General features: G+C 41.1%; 1 long non-coding RNA gene across 1 annotated transcript in view; it reads right to left on the reverse strand.

Moving 5' to 3' along the window:
* Positions 1–18,232, reverse strand: part of LOC125630957 (uncharacterized) — a 59,928-nt gene extending 41,696 nt beyond the window's left edge. The window contains exon 1 of the long non-coding RNA XR_007354834.2: positions 18,105–18,232. This is a non-coding gene — a long non-coding RNA (uncharacterized LOC125630957). The remainder of the gene's footprint in view (positions 1–18,104) is intronic.
* Positions 18,233–21,132: the final 2,900 nt, after the last annotated feature.

Genomic DNA, 21,132 nt, shown 5'->3' on the forward strand with positions numbered 1-21,132 from the left:
TGGGAGTGTGAACCAGCAGAAAATTACTACCATCCTCTGGAACACGGCAGAACCAGAGTGGGCATCAAAGTCACAATCAAGCACCTATATTTTCATGAACAATTTCTCAAAACTGGTTAAATGAACATCAGAAAACCAGGTGTAATCTCCTTTTCATGGCATGAAATTTTGTTGAATGAGCAAGACAAACTCTTGTGGAGTAGAATTTAACCCTTGAAACTGAGCACTGTTGATTAAGCCATTGTTCCTGCTGGAGCAAAAAGGCCCCAATACTTATTTGGAATGGGGAGAGGTTGAGCATTTTTATCTGGCAATCATGAAATCTGATTGATGGGTTGTATTTTCATTTTGCTTGTTGCTAATAAGCTTCTTTGTATCTGTCTATTTTGAATGATTACATCTTTAAAGTAGGTTAATTTAAAAGGTCACATTATCAGACATTGTGCTATTGATAAAAAACTGTAGTCAGTCAATTATGCTTCATTTACTTGGCTGCCTACTTGTTATACTATGACTGAACATGTACCTGTGTTCATATTGTGTGGGAAGGGATGTGGAATAAGCTGTGGTGATGTACTAAAATATACATTATGGAACATAAAAGGAGATAAGCACGGTCAATAAAACACAATTTATCAGCTAAAATCTATATTTTATTTGCTCTTTACTTAGGCAAAAATCCCATTGATTTTAGGACTGAGTAGAATACCTGGGATTTGGTCTCATGATGCCAGGATTTCACCCTGCATCACCAAGGTTTAACAAGCAAACTTTCATATAAACTAAAGAGAAAACTCTGAAAAGAGATCTTTTATATTTTAGTTTTAGGGTCAGATGGTCTGATCCAAAAATCAGTGAAGTCAGTGAAAAGACTCCCACTGATCTCAAAAGGCTTTGGATCAAGACCCAAACGAGCATTATTTTTTTTTCTATACTGAGGCTCCCCCACCTCAACCTGAAATTAATCACAATGACTTGGAAACAAAGATAGTTTGATGTTTAGGCAATACATCCCATCTCTCCCTTTTTTATATGATTTGACAGGGTGCCAGGATGAGAATCACCCCCCACTAAGAAAGGGAAATTGGTGAGATCAAGTGGCAATTCTCTAAGTGTGAACTTCCCTTCATGGCTTCAACAGATCCTCTGGTTCCCGCATAGGATTTCTGTTTGGCTCATTGTGTATTGTACAGTCACAACAAAAAGTGAACTAGCAAGACAGCCTATTAACTCTTTGTATAGCAATAACTATCCAGGACCTTCAACACCAAAGCACAGTCCTCAATCATGTGTATTAAAGGAACAACTCTGTTAGCAGGTAGAAGTAATAGTTGTATTCTAGTGAACTAGCCACTAGAGGGAGACCTGGTGCAGTGGGTTGTGCTTGGAAGAGTTTGCTCACTAGAGCTTGACACTCAAATTCGTAATAGTATTTTGTTCTCGTATTAAGCCTTTCATCTGAACCTGTCTAAGCAGTTTACCAATGTTAACTGAGTCTCATAATATAACTGTGAAAAAAGTAAGGGATATAAAAAGATACACCCACCACTAAAAATGCAGACCCCTCCAAAGAAAAGAAGACAATTTAATAGCGCACAGCAACACTTCCCCACACTTTAGTACATGATATGAAGATGGATACTGCATCCAAATGATATAGCAGCACTAATTTAGATAGGCAGATGTAATCACCTGGGCTGGCATTTTGCCAGGACACTGACATGAATGCCCTGGCTTTTATGAAACATGTCAAGGGATCTTTAATATTTGCAAGAGGCCTAATTCTTATGGGAAAAGTCCCATAGAATTTCTTAGGGAGTGTTTTTTTTTTTTTAAATAAAACTATAATAGGGTTCTGAGGAGAGTGCCATGAAAAATGTATGTTTGCAGGGTTGTTGCCACTGTGTTTGTCCCAAGATATTAGAGAGACAAGGTGGGGGAGGTAATGTCTTTTATTGGATCAGCTTCTGTTGGTGAGAGAAACAAGCTACTGAGCTTCACAGAGTTCTTCAGGTCTAGGAAAGGTACTCAGGGCAGGTCTACACTCTGGCACATTGGCATAGCTGCACTAATCAACCATCAACCTAGCTACAACCTCTTGAGGAGGTGGATTACCTACGCTGATGGGAGGAGTCCTTCACTGACAAAGGTAATGTCTATATGTAAGCACTACAGTGGTGCAGCAGCAGCATAGCTGGGGCGCTGTAGCATTTTAAGGGTAGACAAGCCCTGAGTACATCTCCCAGACCTAAAGAAGAGCTCTGTGTAAGTTCAAGAGCTTGTCTCTCTCACCAATAGAAGTTGTTCCAATAAAAGATAGTACCTCACATACCTTGTCTCTTTAATAAAAATGTACACAATGTTAGAGAATTTTTAAAACTAGAGAATTTAATAGCTCTTTTGTAAGTTTTTTGTTGTTGTGACACCATCCTTTGCAAGAGCATTACATCCATGCTATAAAATTGAATTCTCCAGTATTGTTAAATCTATTCAAACATTGTGATTTTCTATTATATTCTAGAGGATTTCTCTATATGATTGGAACCTCAACATCTTCAGCTGCACAGTGTGCCCTTCCACAATGCTGTGTCATTGGTTCAGTAATCACTTAGATGGAGGAAAACTGCTGCCTAATAAATTACTATTACTTCTTCCCGCAGCATCTTGGTGTTCCTAGAACTCATGTTTGAATCCTGACTTAGGGCAATAGCCTCCTGAAGCCACAATCTTGCACATGGTTAAGGATGTATGAAAACTCTTGAGAGTTGTCCTGTGAAAGTCATCTTTCTGAAGTTAAATGTTTGCAAGATTAAGGCCACAGTTTTTCATCTTTGAGACATGATCTTATTTTTCTTATCTTTTTTATCTTCTAGCACTCTCCTCAGAACCCTATTAACTTGTCCACCATATTTCTAAAAATAGAATTAAAGCTAATACTTATGCCCTGACTTAAACAGAATGCAACTTCTAGTGACATTGAAAACAAATTCCACAATGTTAATTAATTTTGGAAAATCCAGAAAGAAATACAACAGTAAGCACGCAGACTAAGTTCTGAAATACAGACTCAGAACATGTCCAACCCTGAGTGCTAAACTCATGTTGCCTGGCAATATATTTAATCTTTGAAAGGCACATTTTAAAGTGAGTTATTATTCATAATGTCTGTGTCTGTATAACACAACTATTCTGAGTAAATGCAAGCAAGCAACTTACTGCCCCAAGTTACGGAGACTCGGCATTCAGCAAAACAAATGATAAAATATTCAGAACTTCTGAAAACTCAAACATCGTTCAACAACAGGCTCTGTAATGTACATGTAACCCACACACCTTCTGGGTGTGGTGTTCTGTCCCATCTAGTGGCACTGCAACCACTTAGCCCTGGTCTACACTAGGACTTTAGGTCGAATTTAGCAGCGTTAAATCGATGTAAACCTGCACCCGTCCACACGATGAAGCCCTTTAGTTCGACTTAAAGGGGTCTTAAAATCGATTTCCGTACTCCATCCCTGACAAGTGGATTAGCGCTTAAATTGGCCTTGCCGGGTCAAATTTGGGGTACTGTGGACACAATTCGACAGTATTGACCTCAGGGAGCTATCCCAGAGTGCTCCATTGTGACCGCTCTGGACAGCACTCTCAACTCAGATGAACTGGCCAGGTAGACAGGAAAAGAACTGCGAACTCTTGAATCTCATTTCCTGTTTGGCCAGCGTGGCAAGCTGCAGGTGACCATGCAGAGCTCATCAGCAGAGGTGACCATGATGGAGTCCCAGAATCACAAAAGAGCTCCAGCATGGACTGAACAGGAGGTATGGGATCTGATGGGGTATGGGGAGAGGAATCCGTGCTATCAGAACTCCGTTCCAGTTTTTGAAATGCCAAAACCTTTGTCAAAATCTCCCAGGGCATGAAGGACAGAGGCCATAACAGGGACCCAAAGCAGTGCCGCATGAAACTTAAGGAGCTGAGGCAAGCCTACCAGAAAACCAGAGAGGCGAACGGCCGCTCCGGGTCAAAGCCCCAAACATGCCGCTTCTATGATGAGCTGCATGCCATTTTAGGGGGTTCAGCCACCACTACCCCAGCCGTGTTGTTTGACTCCTTCAATGGAGATGGAGGCAACACGGAAGCAGGTTTTGGGGACGAAGAAGAAGATGATGATGAGGAGGAGGTTGTAGATAGCTCACAGCAAGCAAGCGGAGAAACCGGTTTTCCCGACAGCCAGGAACTGTTTCTCACCCTGGACCTGGAGCCAGTACCCCCCGAACCCACCCAAGGCTGCCTCCTGGACCCGGCAGGCGGAGAAGGGACATCCGGTGAGTGTACCTTTTAAAATACTATACATGGTTTAAAAGCAAGCATGTGAAAGGATTAATTTGCCCTGACATTCGCGGCTCTCCTGGATGTACTCCCAAAGCCTTTGCAAAAGGGGAGGACAGCCTTATTGCATCCTTCATGGTAGGACACTTTACCACTCCAGGCCAGTAACACGTACTCGGGAATCATTGTACAACAAAGCATTGCAGTGTATGTTTGCTGGCGTTCAAACAACATTCGTTCTTTATCTCTCTGTGTTATCCTCAGGAGAGTGAGATATAATTCATGGTCACCTGGTTGAAATAGAGTGCTTTTCTTCAGGGGACACTCAGAGGAGCCCGTTCCAGCTGGGCTATTTGCCTGTGGCTGAACAGAAATGTTCCCCGCTGTTAGCCACGGGGAGGGGGGAGGGTTGAGGGGTAGCCACGTGGTGGGGGGGAGGCAAAATGCGACCTTGTAACGAAAGCACATGTGCTATGTATGTAATGTTAACAGCAAGGTTTACCCTGAAAGACTGTAGCCACTGTTTTATAAAATGTGTCTTTTTAAATACCGCTGTCCCTTTTTTTTTCTCCACCAGCTGCATGTGTTTCAATGATCACAGGATCTTCTTCTTCCCAGAGGCTAGTGAAGATTAGAAAGAAAAAAAAATGCACTCGTGCTGACATGTTCTCTGAGCTCATGCTGTCCTCCCACACTGACAGAGCACAGACGAATGCGTGGAGGCAAATAATGTCAGAGTGCAGGAAAGCACAAAATGACCGGAAGGAGAGGTGGTGGGCTGAAGAGAGTAAGTGGCGGGCTGAAGAGAGGGCTGAAGCTCAAATGTGGCGGCAGTGTGATGAGAGGAGGCAGGATTCAATGCTGAGGCTGCTGGAGGACCAAACCAGTATGCTCCAGTGTATGGTTGAGCTGCAGCAAAGGCAGCTGGAGCACAGACTGCCACTACAGCCCCTGTGTAACCAACCGGCCTCCTCCCCAAGTTCCATAGCCTCCACACCCAGACGCCCAAGAACGCGGTGGGGTGGCCACCGGCCAACCAGCCACTCCACCACAGAGGATTGCCCAAAAAACAGAAGGCTGGCATTCAATAAATTTTAAAGTTGTAAACTTTTAAAGTGCTGTGTGGCATTTTCCTTCCCTCCTCCACCACCCCTCCTGGGCTACCTTGGTAGTCAACCCCTTTTTGTGTGATGAATGAATAAAGAATGCATGAATGTGAAGCAACAATGACTTTATTGCCTCTGCAAGCAATGAATAAAGGGAGGAGGGGAGGGTGGTTAGCTTGCAGGGAAGTAGAGTGAACCAAGGGGCGGGGGGTTTCATCAAGGAGAAACAAAGAGAACTTTCACACCGTAGCCTGGCCAGTCATGAAACTTGTTTTCAAAGCTTCTCTGATGCGTGCCGCGCCCTCCTGTGCTCTTCTAACCGCCCTGGTGTCTGGCTGCGCGTAACCAGCAGCCAGGCAATTTTCCTCAACCTCCCATCCTGCCATAAACGTCTCCCCCTTACTCTCACAGATATTGTGGAGCACACAGCAAGCAGTAATAACAATGGGAATATTGGTTTCGCTGAGGTCTAAGTGAGTCAGTAAACTGCGCCAGCGCGCCTTTAAATGTCCAAATGCACATTCTACCACCATTCTGCGCTTGCTCAGCCTGTAGTTGAACAGCTTCTGACTACTGTCCAGGCTGCACGTATGGCTTCATGAGCCATAGCATTAAGGGGTAGGCTGGGTCCCCAAGGATAACTATAGGCATTTCAACAAACCCAATGGTTATTTTCTGATCTGGGAAGAAAGTCCCTTCCTGCAGCTTTTGAAACAGACCAGAATTCCTGAAGATGTGAACGTCATGTACCTTTCCCGGCCATCCCACGTTGATGTTGGTGAAACGTCCCTTGTGATCCACCAGAGCTTGCAGCACTATTGAAAAGTACCCCTTGCGGTTTATGTACTCGCCGGCTTGGTGCTCTGGTGCCAAGATAGGGATATGGGTTCCGTCTATGGCCCCACCACAGTTAGGGAATCCCATTGCAGCAAAGCCATCCACTATGACCTGCACGTTTCCCAGGGTCACTACCCTTGATATCAGCAGATCTTTGATTGCGTGGGCTACTTGCATCACAGCACCCCCAACAGTAGACTTGCCCACTCCAAATTGATTCCCAACTGACCGGTAGCTGTCTGGCATTGCAAGCTTCCACAGGGCTATCGCCACTCGCTTCTCAACTGTGAGGGCTGCTCTCATCTTGGTATTCATGAGCTTCAGGGCAGGGGAAAGCAAGTCACAAAGTTCCATGAAAGTGCCTTTATGCATGCGAAAGTTTCACAGCCACTGGGAATCGTCCCAGACCTGCAACACTATGCGGTCCCACCAGTCTGTGCTTGTTTCCCGAGCCCAGAATCGGCATTCCATAGCATGAACCTGCCCCGTTAGCACCATGATGCATGCATTGGCAGGGCCCATGCTTTCAGAGAAATCTGTGTCCATGTGCTGATCACTCACGTGACCGCGCTGACATCGCCTCCTCGCCCGGTATCGCTCTGCCAGGTTCTGGTGCTGCATATACTGCTGGATAATGCGTGTGGTGTTTAATGTGCTCCTAATTGCCAAAGTGAGCTGAGCGGCCTCCATGTTTGCCTTGGTATGGTGTCTGCACAGAAAAAAGGCGCGGAACGATTGTCTGCCATTGCTCTGACGGAGGGAGGGGCGACTGACGACATGGCTTATAGGGTTGGCTTCAGGGAGCTAAAATCAACAAAGGGGGTAGCTTTACATCAAGGAGTATTTCAGGCAGGACTTCACAGAGGGTTCCAATGAGAAATGGTGCACCTAAGTTATTGTTCTTATTGGATCAAGGAGGCTAGTCTGGCCTCTGATTGATACATGGCTAGAATTACCTTGCTGCACCTTCTCTGTGAGTGACTGCAGTGTGACCTAGAGGAATGAGTCCCCTAGACGGGGGGGGGGGGGCAAATGAGTACAAAACAAATCTGGTCTATTTCTTGTTTTGATCCACTCCATCTATCTTTTACATCTTTGGCTGGCAGCAGACGGTGCAGAAGGACTGCATGCCATCCACATCTCATGGCTGCTCAGAAGAAGATGGTGCAATACGACTGCTATCCATCCTCATCTCTTCCTGCCCGGCAGAAGATGGTACAGTACGACTGCTAGCAATCCGTATCACCTGCCTGCTCACCATAAGATGGTTCAATAGGACTGACTGCAGGACTAAAGAGAATGACCTGGTCAAGTCACTCCAAATTTAGTCCCTGCGCCCATGTCTGCCCAGGCGCTCCTGGCCAACGCAGCCAGGAGCACCTCGGACATGACAATGATGGATACCGGTCATATTGCACCATCTGCTGCCAGAAGGCAATGGGTTGCTGCTACTGTGTAGCAATGCAGTACCACGTCTGTCAGCACCCAGGAGACATAGGGTGACGGTTACCTGAACAGGCTCCATGCTTGCCGTGGTATGGCGTCTGCACAGGTAACTCAGGAAAAAAGGCACGAAACGATTGTCTGCCCTTGCTTTCACGGAGGAAGGGAGGGAACGGGGGCCTGACGATATGTACCCAGAACCACCCGCAACAATGTTTTAGCCACATCAGGCATTGGGATCTCAACCCAGAATTCCAATGGGCAGCGGAGACTGCGGGAACTGTGGGATAGCTACCCACAGTGCAACACTCCGGAAGTCGACTCTAGCCTCGGTACTGTGGAAGCACTCTGCCGAGTTAATGCACTTAGAGCATTTTCTGTGGGGACACACACACTCGAATATATAAAACCGATTTCTAAAAAAACGACTTCTATAAATTCAACCTTATTCCGTAGTGTAGACATACCCTCAGAGAGATAAAATGAGTCTGCTCTGCAACCTTAGCTAACAGCCAGATGGCTTTTCGCTCATATGGTAGAAGCTTGTGAATTAAGTTCCAGAAGTCTCAGGTTCAATCTTACCTGCTGATGACCAAGGTCTGTCAGTGTTACATTTATCAGTGTGGAATCTGTGTTTGAGTGTAACAGACTATACACATTCCATTCACAGAACACTAATTCCACTACATGCATTTCAAAGTTAGCTCCATAAGATATACAGAAAAAATATTTTATTTGACCATAAAAGCCACAGTTCTCAATAGTACTAAATCAAATTTTCAAACAATGGGCCTAATCTTTCTTCTCTTGGCTTCAGTCAGAATTACACATTTAAGGAGACCAGAATCTTATTATTTGGACAAATACAAAGGGCTAAATTCTGCCCTGAATTAAACCAAATGCAACCCCTTTGAAGTCAATGGAAATTCGTTCTGAATCTGCAGTCCAGAACTCAATTTGTGTGGAATTTGCTTTTAATGTCATTAGAAGTTGCATTCTAAGTCGGGGAAGAAGTTTTACCTTTAATTTTATTTTTAGAAGGTTCAGGCAGTATAGTACAAAGTAGCAAAATCTCCTAGGATCTGATTAATATTTAAAACAGAAACCAAGCAATAAGCTCAATTTCCTCTTATATTAATGTCTGTGCACCTCTTTCTCATAGAGGATACATAAAATTAGCCACTACTATTGAATTTTCATACTGATCACTTACTGGTGAAGTAATACACCAGTAATTGTCATAATATTTATATATTCTTATTCATACAGATTTTTTCTTTATAGCCAGTATTGTCTGGTAGCAGTCATTTACCAATTGTTAAAAATCTGTTTATGATTGATGTGTTAATTGCCTCCGGAGGGGGAAAAAACATGCATTAATTAACCACACATCAGTTGTTGGCCACAATCCCCTGTAATGGTGTTTAAAAAAAATTAAAAAGTACAATCAATATAAGTTCAGTAAAGACACTTTAAGGCTTTAAATATAAAAAAAAAAGTATTCAAATGCCCCCAAATAGGCATCTAGAAATAGATTAGAGATATCCTAATTTCAAACTGAACATAATTATGAAACAGAAGAAATCCCATTATTTCTTCCCAGATGGATGTTAACACTGTGCAGTTTACAGGACATTAACAAAACTCCACTTTTCTCAATAGCTCTCTTCATGGCACCGTTTGTAATTATAAGTAAAGGTTATTAAATTTTAACTGTTGTCAGCAACTGCTGCCAAGAACCAGTTTTTAGCAGTTTAAGCAATTCAAGGGGCAGAGAAAGAGTCCAGGGAGTAGTAGCACATTGTGGCATTTTGTCACGGAAATTGGACAGAAGAGAAACTGTAGATCTGTCTAGGACAGATCAGTAATTGGAGAGAGACTGATAGGGAGTTTGAGAAAAAAATAAAGATTGCCTGATTAATCTATCCTAGATAGATTAGATGAAAAGCAGGAAATAAGAAATGTTGTAAGGCTGTCACTTTCAGTGAAACTTTATAAAATAAAAGACCTTTTATAACCTTTTTTTCTCTTTTGCAAAACAAAAACAAAAAAAAACAACAACGATGTTTGAAACAATAGTTTTATTTGCTTAGTTGTCTCTTTTGATATAAACTAGCAACAATGCTAATTCATAGATGTTATCCAAGCTGGATGTGAGAGCTGTACATTTTCTCAAACACAGATGACAGTTCACAGTAAGTAGAGGCTAACCTCAAGTTTTAGTTATAATTACACACAGAAAACTACACTGAAAGAACATTATTAAGGTTGCGAACTGAAGCACTGAAAATTTAGGAAATGCCAAAATTAAGGTTGCCTCTGTATCCTTAATTAAGCTTCCTTGTGCATATATATTATAATACAGTCTTTAATAATAACATGATGCCATACACTATTGTCTCAGGACCCCCTCCCTCATTCAGGATGGACCTGGACTGGGGATATAGCAAGGCTGTATGGTGAAGGAGATTGCTATCTGTAGGACCCATGCTTAATTTGTCTCAAATTGGGCATCCTACATCAGGGGAAACTTTTGACCTTAATTTCTCTGGCCCAGATCCATAAAGGTACTTAGGTGCCTAACTCCCAGTTTTGGCTCCACTGCAATCCACAAAACTCCCTCCAAACCCTGTAACTACCTAAACTCACTCAGCGCTTAAATATTCAGCATAAAAGTTCTCTAGGCACCTATATTTCCATCTCTGGGCATGTGCACTGCTGCCTCCCTCTAGATGTCCGGACACCTATGTCCCCCTAAGCCCTAGAGTGATTTACAAACCAGAAAAAGATGGAGTTCAGCCACTTACATCAGATGTAGAGCTGAATTGGGTAGGAATACTTAGAGGCCACCTACCAGGTTAGGTCCCATTTAAAATCTGCAGACGGGAGAGGGAAACGAGGTGAGGGAGATACCAAGCTTAGAGCTCTTATACCAGTGGTTAGAGCAATAGCCTGGGATGTGGGAAGACACAGGTTCAATTCCTGCCTGTGCTTGATGGGAAGAAAAGTTTTGAACAGGGGTCTTCCCGCTCTCAGGAGAGTGCTCTAACTGCTAATATTCTGATTTGGGGCTCCCTTCATCTTTCCTGCTGAAGCTGTTCCACTGTGGATAATTTATCAAAGGAGATAGGAGCTGGGGGACTGAATCAGACCCTGGCTGTCCCATCTTCCAGGTGGATGCCTTAACTACTGGACTACAGAGTCAGAGTCATTGTCTCGCTCTCTGGTCACATGGATAAACACTTACATTTGTTACCATTACTTGAACACCTGCTATATCTTTTTGAGATAGGGTGACCAAAACTGAACACAGTATTTCAAGTGAGTGTGTATATAATGGCACTATTCATAGAACCATAGATTCAGAAATTCCAAGGCCAGAAGGGACCATTGTGGTCATCTAGTCTGATCTCCTGTAGAACACAGGTCATAGAACTTCCCAGAATAATTCCTAGAGCAGATCTTTTAGAAACACATCAAGTTGTGATTTTGAAATGGTCAGTGATAGAGATTCCAACATGATTCATGATAAATTGTTCCAGGGGTTAATTGTCTCACTAGAGAGTAATTTAACTAGATACGTTAAATATGTATGCCTTATTTACAGTCTAAATTTGTCTAACTTCAACTTCCAGCCATGTTATACCTTCTTCTACTAGACTGAAGAGCCCATTATCAACTATTTGTTCCCCATGTAGGTATTTTTATGCTGTAATCAAGTCACCATTAACATTCTCTTTGTTAAACTAAAAAGATTGAGCTTATTGAGACTATCACTATAAAGCATGTATTCTAATCATTTAATCTTTCTCATGGCTCTTCTCTGAATTCTCTCTAATTTATCATCATCCTTTCTGAATTGTGGACACCAGACTTGGACACACTATTCCAGCAGCCATTGTACCAGTGCCAAATAAGAAGGCAAAATAACCTCCTTCCTCTTATTTGCAATTTCCCTGTTTATGCATTCAAGGATGACATTAACCCTTTTGGCTACAGCATCTCAATGGGAACTCATGTTCATCTGATTATCCACAATGATCCCCAAGTCTTTTTCATAATCATTGCTTCCCCCATTTATAAATATGAGCTATATTTGCTGTTCCTACATGTAAACATGCACATTTAGCCACATTAAAACATATTGTTCACTTATGCCCAGATTACCAAATGATCCAGATCACTGTGTAGCAGTGTCCTGTCTTCTCCATTATTTAACACTCCCCCAATCTTTGGGTCATCTGCAAACTTTATCAGTGACAATTTTATGTTTTCTTCCAAATCATTGAGAAACATACTTAAGGTCATAGGGTCAAGAACTGATTCCTATGAGATCCGACTAGAAACTCATCTTCTCATTGATGATTCCCTGTTTACAATTACATTTTTGAGACCTATCCATTATCCAGTTTTTAATCCATTTATCCAAATGTAAATAAGTAACAAAAAATCATAGCAGAATTTTCTGAAACCTTCATGATCAAATGCTAACCTCAAGCACATGGCAGCTGATCTTCCAGTGATCTGCTGCACACACCCATCCAACTCCTCACTGATTGGTCACTACTATGATAAACCTCAACCATTTCTTCCATAATAACTTTCTCAAGGTTATTTCCATCTCTACGTTTGTGGGTTTTTTTTCATTTCTAACATCAGGGTCTGCTTCTCTCCAATAATATTTCTACAATAGACATTCATCTGTTTTTCTATCCATGAGATATGCAAAACTCTTCTCCAGAATCACATTTCAAAAGCTTCAATTTTCTTCTTGTCAGCAGCATTAACTTCCCACGGCTCACATCCATAAATTACTATGGAAAAAAATAGGCTTTTCACCAGTCACATCTTTGATCATTTCAAGATGCCATGATTTTTCCACACTTTCTTAAGAGAGGCAATAGGTGAGCAAGCCATCCCAAGTCATTTTCTGATTCTTTAGCAAAGCCTTCTTGTTTGGCCATATATGATCCCACATAATTAAATCCTTCTACTGCCTCTACAGCTTGCCTATTGTGATGTTCACTCGCTGTCTGTTTTTGTTAGTTGGCTCTGTCACAGAGCCCAGTGAACGCCCTTTCCTGGTCACGCATTAAGTTTGCTTTGTGGGGAATCCACAGCTCTGCGCTCTGGATTCCTGAGGGTGTTTTAAGGTCTCAACGGAGTCCAGCTACAGCCCCAATCTCAGGGTCCCTCAGTTCACTCTCAGGGCGAACATCTTCTATTTAACACCCTCTTCCAAGTGTTGGAACCCACTGTCCAGCCATCTAAACCCTGTTGGCACAGCACTGACCCCTCTGACTCTTCTTAAACTCACCCCCTCTCCCAGGACTCCACCCAAAAGGTGTGAAACTTCTGGTTTACAGTTTAATTCTGGGGTGGGGGGGTGGGAGGGGTTGAGAGTACTTGGAGACGATCTGTGTTCTTCAATCTGGGAGGATTCTCCATCCCCTTGCCTACAATGCCCCTGCAGCAGGATCCCTCAGGGTGTAAAATGGTTTTTAGTTCCCTACAGAGAGTCCCTTGCTGGGGTACCTTGCTTCTTTCATTTTGCCATCTGGTAATTTACCATTAATCCCAAATACCCTCCCTTTGGACAAGAGGAGGAAGTGTCTTCTTCCAGGTAAAGCAAATCTCTTGTCCCAAGGTGTTTTACTTTGAATAGACCATTATTGAGTGCTAGTCATTCACCATTGTCTCTGGGCTGGCATGGACATGACACAACCCTGCTAACTCATAGGGGACCCACAGACATCCAGGCTTTCCATGACACAATAATTTCATAATAAATTTCATAAAATCATTCAAAATTCAGAAGTGTTACAGACAGAACCCCCCCCCCATTCATCACAGCATCATATTTTTGTTTTTGGCTTACATTTTGTTTTTGGCGCATTCAGGAATAGTCCATATTCCTCACTAACTGTTTTTACAGACTCCAATATTAGTTGCATTACATTGGTGATTGTAGCAAAGAGTGTCGTCGCATCAGCATATCTACGGTTGATTGATGGACATTGATTGTCCATCAATGACAATTCCTGTTCCTTCCACTACATCAGAACCTTCCAAGCTTTTCTCATAATAAAATCTGTGTATATGTTAAAAGACTTCGGGACAAATCACTCACTATCACCTGCTTCTGTTCACACCATTTCATATATGCCATATAAACTTTGTATTGTTCTACTTTTTTATTCAAAATGTTGCATGGTAGCAAGTCAAATGCTTTACAGAACTCTCAGTGTATTACATCAGCACTATTACTTTTATCAGTCAAACTAATAATCTTATCAGGAAAAGATATCAAGTTAGCTTGACAGATCTATTCCCCATAAATCCATGCTGATTGGCATTAACTGTATTATCCTCCTTTAATTCTTTATTATTGGAGTCCCTTACCATCTGATCCATCATCTTCCCTGGGATCAATGTCACACAATAATGGTTCAGTGAGCTCATTAAGCCATCTCTTTTAAAACTCTTGGATGCAAGTTTTTCAGACCTGCTGATTTAAAAATGTCTAACTTTAGTAGAGGCCATTTATCATCCTCCTCAGTTACTATTGGAATGGAAATATTGTCATCATGATCATCATAGGATATGACTAGATCCATCTGGCTTTTTCCCAAATACAGATCAGAAATATTTATTGAACACATCTGCCTTTTCTGAATTATTATTGATAATGCTGCCACTTCTATCGACTAATTTTAGGATACTTTTTGTTTTTAATATTCTTAAAACCCTCCTTCTTATTGTCCTTAACTGCAGCCCATTGATTTTTTCTTTGCTTCCCATATCAATCCTCTACAATTCCTAGCTTCTGGTTTATATTCATTACTATCAACTTCCCTCCTTTCTTCCATTTGTGATATACATATTTGTGTGTGTGTGTGGAGGGGTGTTTGTTTTATATCTGTCTTCATTTCCCCTCTAAGCCAGGTCATTTTTTTTCACCAGTACAGCACCCAAGTGGAACTAGCATCAAGCCAGAATTTTACCATTTGCATTATTGTTGATAACATATTTATTTATTTGTAGAGATCATGTACCAAAGGTAACAAAGTTCAGTGTTCTGCCACAGGGACTTTCAATTACCTAAACAAAATGTCCCCTCTTGGAACATCTCTGTAGTTAGTTCAGACTAGCTTCTAATCACTACTGAAGTCAATTACTGACATGTTTAGTAGACAAATGGTGTATGGATAGAAGACCTCTGGATATCTCCTCCTGCCACCCTCCCCTTCCTATGTTGAAGGATTTTTTGTTTGGACTAAGCTTGGGTCCATTCCTGCTTCTGATCCACTTAATAGTTTACTGCGTTGTGTTAAATTCAGTGTGGCTGGCTGGGTAACAAATGGACAAGCTATAAACTGGGGCCACAGGGGCTTGCAGTTGTCAGCACAGTGATAAGCTAGTGCTTTATCATCAGAAACTAAAGAGTACTTAAATGATACCGGCTATAGTTGTGGTCATAATTTATTGGCCTCAAGAGATTACTTGCTGTATGGTGTCCCTGCTTTTTCTCTTCCGAGTTTCTATTTTGCTGTAGTTGTCATTATAAAATCTCAGCAATCCTCTTGCACAAAATCTTTATCTCCACAATATAAGAAAAAGCCAGAGAGATTATATAGTAGAAAATTGGAGAGACTAAGAATACACCGGACATTTTTATTTAAGGCCATTATAAAATACCTCTGTAAAACCAGAATGAACACTCCCCTATTCTCATGAAGTATCCTCCTCTACACATTTTTATAATTTTTAGTAAAACAGGGCATTTTTTTCACATGGGCATTTTTATTGTGCTCTTTTATTAATGTCATGAACAGATTTTCAAATGTGTTCACCCACAAGAACTAGTCAGGAAATGATTTTCCCCTGCAAAAAATGTGATGAAAGTGAAAATAGTTTGGTTTTTGTCCATTCATTTTATTTTTTTTTTAACTTAACATTTTAGGCAACGGTTTTTTTTTTAATTTTGTAAAAAACATTCCTTGTTGTCAAAAAGCCTCTTTTCATAATACGTTTTTCAACTATGTCTACTCAGCCTGCAGCATCTCCCATTGAAATCAGACCATTTTAGTTAGGGACCTCAGCACCTTGAGAATCTATATTTTAATTACAGTTTGTAACATGCCTCAACCACCTCATGTAAAGAAAGGGTCAGCTTTAATTAAAAATCATGAAGGAATTAAAGCACAACTAGGAAACAATTCTGTCTTTTTACAAATTACCATTTTGATCATTGTTACTGTTAATCATATTTTATTACAATAGTGCCTAGGAACCAGACAAGAATGAGGCCCCATTGTGCTAGGCACTGTACAAACAGAACAGACAAAGGGTGGGGAAAAGGGATATAACATACAAGAGTCCATGGATAAACATGGAATGATAGTTGTTTCACATTTTGTGTTGCTTTGACTTTGGGCATTGCTTCTTATGATGTAAATGGTGGGGATGAACTTTATTACTGAAGGGTGCACTCAGACTGTGATTGTGCTTTAGAAACATTTCTTACTTTTAGCAAAACTAGCTAAAAATGATGAAGACAGGTTGGTGGTTTGGTTTGTTGTGTTGTCCTGTTACCTGGTGGAATTTTGTGAATTGTTTAAACTTTAATCATAAGGTCTGTTGCTTTCAGTTTCATGATGAAAGTAAGATAAAAGCATCAGAAAAGGTGAAATTCAACCCCTAGGATAAATTTGTGACCGTTTTCAGTTGCAAAAATAACTTTGAGTGGATGTATTGTGCAAGTCAGAAATCTAGGTCTTTGTTATGGGAGTGAACTTAGTACTTACCAAAGTAACAGCACTAGTTAAAGGGAAGCAGACAGATCCGGTTCAAGGTTCCCAACAAAATTTTGGCAAAACACCTTAGTTTTGACTCACAGACCCCTTGTTGTTCCAGCCCTGGATCTCTTTCAAGAAGAGACCTCCACTTATATCAATTTGTGGTGGTTCTGTGATGTCCATCAATGGCACTCTAATCAAGATTTGACAGTTTTTCTACCCAAGGTCACTTCATCATGTAGGGTGATGTGTGGAGACCTCCAAGCCACCTCCGCCGGAGAACTGCATGTGCACGTAATAGTACATTTATAATATACCATTTTACTATGAGAACTGAAACACACAAATCCCCCTTTTTGCGATATTGTGAAAACCCCTATAAATAATCTCTGTTGCCCAACGCCAGCCCCTTCACTCTGCCAATGATGCCTCATCACCACCTTGTTTGTCCGCTTCTTCCTCAGCTAACTGTATGCTTTCTCTCATGCCATGGAAGACCTTGATCCACAAAACTGCTTCCCTCTCCACATTTAAATCCCTCCTGATCACCTATCTCTTTTATGATGCTAATGAGAAACTGGAGACCCAATCCTCAGAGCTGCCAAGTACCTTCAATTCACATTTGCTTCAATAGGAGTTGAAACATTCAGCTTCTACTAGGATCAGGCCCTAGCTGATTGAGGCTTTAATTTTACAGATGAATGCCTGGATGAATTCGTGCACCTTCACAGAGCACCACTGATTTCAACAGGGCTCCCAGTGCATGCAACGGTCTGCCTGCAGGCAATTGTAGGATCAGTGCCTAATTCATCCACTTCCTATGCCTATCATTTTCTTGATAACTTTGTAAATTATTGTGTTCAGAGGGAGGACTACAAGCCTGTTCTTATACCTATTGTCAACTTTAGGAAGCATTTTTCCAATTTCCTGTACATTTTGTTAGTCCATTTCTTTCCTATCCCAGCTGATTCCCTCCTTCTCCCTCCTTTACACTCTATTTCCTCTTCCCCCTTCTTTGCTCCCACATGAATCACTTCCATCCCCAGCTGTCACTGATTCCCAATTTATTCTGTCCATCTCCCTCACTTACCTGATAATGAATTTTTTCCTCCTTTCCCCTCCGTTGTTCTACCCCCACCATCACAGTAGAAAATACAGAGCCATGTGCTCCCTGCCCCAAAACCATTCATCTCTGTGCATATACATATATCGGCCACAGAACAGAACGGCAAATGAGGCAGGGGAAATGGGCAATATCCAGCTGGCCTTCTGCCCACTCTGAGGTATACTCAGCATACCCAGTACCCAGGATTAGAGCTGGTTGGAAATTTTCTGATGTAACATTTTTCAGGGCAGCCTTACTGGTAGGTTGATGAGAACCCCAGCTCCCAAGCTCCTCTGCTGCTTAGCAGCCTGCCGAAAGAATGGCTGCAGAGGCAGGGATCTCAGCGCTTCCAGGCTCCAGGAGACCCCGGGAAACTTACTTCATTTCAGCACATCTGAAACAAATTTTGTGGACCTCCGGTTCTGTGAAAAAATTCAAGTTTTTGAATGTTTCTCCAGATTCAGGATTAAATGTTTTCCAAATACTCACAATTCTTTACAGAAGTAGAGATCCCTTTCCTAGCCCCCACAAGACACTGGCCAGGACTGTGAACACCTGGGATGTTTGCAGATTAACCAGGACAGTTAACATCTAATCGGGACTTTTAGCCTCTTTGAGAAATGTGCCATAGATTGAAGACTTGGGATCCAAAACAAATTTGAACTCATTTCACTGGATTTTATCGTATGAAGAACTAACTCAATCAACACCAAACTTCTGACCTGAGCTTTGCACAAGAATGGAGTGATAGGTGGAGAGAGGTAAATGTAGTGTTAGGCCACCTTTGCAGGAATCATTTTCTGGGGCTGCCCGGTCTGGCCCATGGTATAAGTTAGAGCACATTCAGTGGAACTCTAAATTACACTCTGTTTCCAGTGAGCTCTGGGAAGCAATATATAACCACCTGGCAGTGCATTCTAGCTTTGTCTCCATCCTGCCCCTCATGTACCTAGTGCTGGTGTAGAGAACTTGTGCCAATTCTGCACTTGCTAGGGAGCCCGCTTGTGTAGAGCAACTGTAAAGCCCCTTTACATTTCCAGAATGATGTAAAGGGGGCTTAATATAACTGACAACCAGGGCCAGTAATCAAAATTAAGCTAATCACTATTTGATGATTAACCGTGGTAGAAAAATTAAATACTTATTGTGATACCAAATACCGCAGTGTTAAGGACCTGCTCCCTTAATATGAACCCTTACCCATGTGAGTAATCCAGCTGAAGTATTAGGGTTACTTGTAAGTGAACAAAATATATAAGCTAAGCAAATAACTTCTTAACTGAATATGGGTTGAAAGATTAAGCCCTTAGTTTCAATTTTCTAATTGGCAACTATAGAATAAGTAGTATCTTTGTTGCACAGTACTACCATTAAAGCTTTTTATGAAAACAACAGTATTTGACACTGATTTAAATAAGACCCAGATTTCACTTTATAGTCTGTGGGAGTTTTCCATTCCACAGAAACTGTTCTGGGATTTACAATGAGGCTCTGGTTTAACTGGGGCCTTTAGGTGCTACTGTACTACAAATAATATATACATAAGTAATAATAAATCTCATAGGTTGTTTCAAAAGCCCATCATTTTCTATGTAATTCAATAGAACTTTCCATAAAGTGAGACTGTGTTAATCAATGCATTTGTCCTACAGGGCTATCACCAAGGGGCTCCCGCATTCAACAAAACACAAATTATATTAAATTGTATGTGAAAAGATAATGAGTTTGTTCTACAGAAATTCAGTGTGACCTGTCGACATTAGTTACCAAAAAAGGATAGAGAAGTTTGCATAGCATTCCTGAAAGAACATCCTGATGTAGATTGGAATTTAAGGTAAAGAATTTGGATTTGAAACATCATGGATCCATCCCAAGAGAAGGGAGATTTAGAGTAGATGTTCTTTTGGGGATCAGCATCTAAGGGGAATATATCATCATCAGGATTAATGTAACCAAAGATGGAAAGATAAAATGCACAATTTCTCTTCTTTTGCATAAACAATATCAAGGCCATCTCACGCTCATGCACATACTCAGATAAAAAGGAATTCTAAAGATTATTCCAGGATAAACAAAGAAGACTTGAACATTCCAATGTATCATTTCTGTTGCTACGTGAATCTGATGGTGATTTTCATGACTCAGATTCCTTGGCTAACAGACCGCCTGCCTGTAAGCCTATATGATTTTCTCTCTGAAGCCATATAGATTACAAAGTGAAAGTTCAGCCTTTGTTTCCATAGACTGCATTTTTAACTAAGCTCCATTTAGAAGCTTTGTTTGTATGAAAATGTAATACTGAAGGTGAGCAGTTAAGTGTAAAAAAAATAATTAGTATTTCTTTACATGAAACTTTGGGAAGCCCATTGACTTTCCTGCTCATCAATCCAAATGCCCAATCCACATATAAGTACTGTGAATAAAGTACTATACTTTGTATTCATGTAATGTGCATCCATATCCATTTAGGATATTGCATGTGTATATACTTCCTCAGGAAATTTAGTTAAGGTTGCATGCCCAAATCAGTATATTTTACCTTTTAGGAATATTGTATTTAATATTAAACTGCCTTACCTCTGGACCCACACCGATCTCACTATAACATCTTCCCTTCTGTTCATATAGAGTGTCAGATCTTCAACTAATGTAAATCAGTATAACTTAGCTGAACCCAACCATGACCCAAAATTGGCTCCTCAGCCTTCGATGAGCCAAAATCAATCGCTTAGTTTCCAGTGGGTCAAAATAGCCTAGCAAATCTACTAATACTTACCTAGGGACAGTGGTGGTGCATGAAGGGGTGGAATCAGAATTCAGGGCTTCCTGGCTCCCAGCCTGGTCTCAGTCCACTAAACCAAGATGACAGATTTTAAATTTCACAAGTACATATTTTCTAACAAAAGGGGCTTTTGTTTTAATTTCTTGCACATGTGTAAAATATGTCTAGCCTTTCCAAATTTCTTTAAAAAAATATTTTTGGGGTGGGGAGAATGGGAAAATGATGTAAAAAGTTGAAAAAAAATCATGCCCACCTTTTTTTCTGGCATAGCTGTACCACAGGGTATATATTTGGGTAAGTTTTGCTTTAAGGCTGGTGATGACATGTCCAAGATTAAAAGCTTTTCTGCATTAAGACCCTTTTAAGATAGAAATGAATATTTTCTGATGCATATTGAACTTGACAAATTAACTCCTGGATGAATTGTTTACAAAGGGAGTTGCTTAAGACTATTAAGATACACAGTGAAATGTTCAGTGTTATGTGTTAACATTACTCCAAAGTGTATTTAAAATTTAAAAAAGGTCTGGTTCAGCTTAAGTTTCTCTCTTTAATCATGCATACTCCCCCAGGCTGCCAAAAAAGCAGCCATCAGCATTGCGTACTGAAGGCAGCTTAGTGCTGTCAGCCATCTTATCTCCCCTGTTGCATGGACGATAGCTTTTATCTGTGAGTATAAACATTAAAATGGAACCATAATCCTACCTTAGTCCTAGAGAAGATTTTCAGCTGCTT

This window comes from Caretta caretta, chromosome 2 (assembly GCF_965140235.1).
Source record: "Caretta caretta isolate rCarCar2 chromosome 2, rCarCar1.hap1, whole genome shotgun sequence".
Lineage (NCBI taxonomy): Eukaryota > Metazoa > Chordata > Testudines > Cheloniidae > Caretta > Caretta caretta.